Genomic DNA, 956 nt, shown 5'->3' with positions numbered 1-956 from the left:
GAACATATTTTACTACTGTTAGAGATCAAAAACACAACTTTCCACTTTGCAGAATATCAGAGCAACAGTTAAGATGAATTTTAGGGAAGTAGCATAGTGACGTTAGTAAAATATAGTAACTACTACCTCTGTCCTACAATACAGACAAACTTTATTTTGTATGCTAAATGTATTTATGCTCCTCAGTTTTTTTTTTCCCCTCAGCTCCATTAAGAGTTATAATTTAGGATGTTAAGAGGTTCTTTTTTGAATTTTATAATTATTCACTACTTAATTTCCAGTCACGTCATTGATAATTTTTTTATTCATTTCTATTAAGAGATGTTTACTAATTATTTAAATCTAGATCTTGGTTTCTTAAATCAACTCTTAATTTCACTCATAGATCCTCTAATTTCATATTGTGAAAGGCCTTAGTGCTGTAACCTGAAAATTATATACAATATGTAGAACACATCTACAATAGTTAGCTATGTTAAAATATTAATCACTCATGTGATTAAATTTGTTAGTCTGTAGAATTTGTTATTTTTTTTTATTACAAATCTGTGGGGATTTTTTTTCTATAGAAAGAGCAAGATCATCTGAGTGCCTTGCCTTATAAAGGACACACTACATAACAAGTACAAAATATAATAAATATTAATTCCATTTTGAACAGTTCTACTTCTTAACTGGGTTGTTGTGGGACTTGCCACACCCAAACCAGGTATATTTTCTGCATGTCATGTCAGCAGTAACAATAATGCCTTATATGAACTAATTTCTTTGGGCTTATTCTTTCTGCATGAATAGATCAAAATTGACAATAAAGCACAAATGCCACTTAAATTTAATCCTGAATGAGTGATGTCATGGCTTTTTACAATAATTTATAAGGAGTTGAAAAGCACCACTGGGTTGGCTGATTTTCTGTTAAATACTTAAATACAGAATACTTATGGATTATGCTGGCT

The sequence above is a fragment of the Condylura cristata genome, unplaced genomic scaffold, assembly GCF_000260355.1.
Source record: "Condylura cristata isolate star-nosed mole 26May11 unplaced genomic scaffold, ConCri1.0 scaffold00010, whole genome shotgun sequence".
Classification (NCBI taxonomy): Eukaryota; Metazoa; Chordata; class Mammalia; order Eulipotyphla; family Talpidae; genus Condylura; species Condylura cristata.
The sequence above is the reverse complement of the archived record's forward strand: the minus strand, read 5'-3'. Positions refer to the sequence as shown.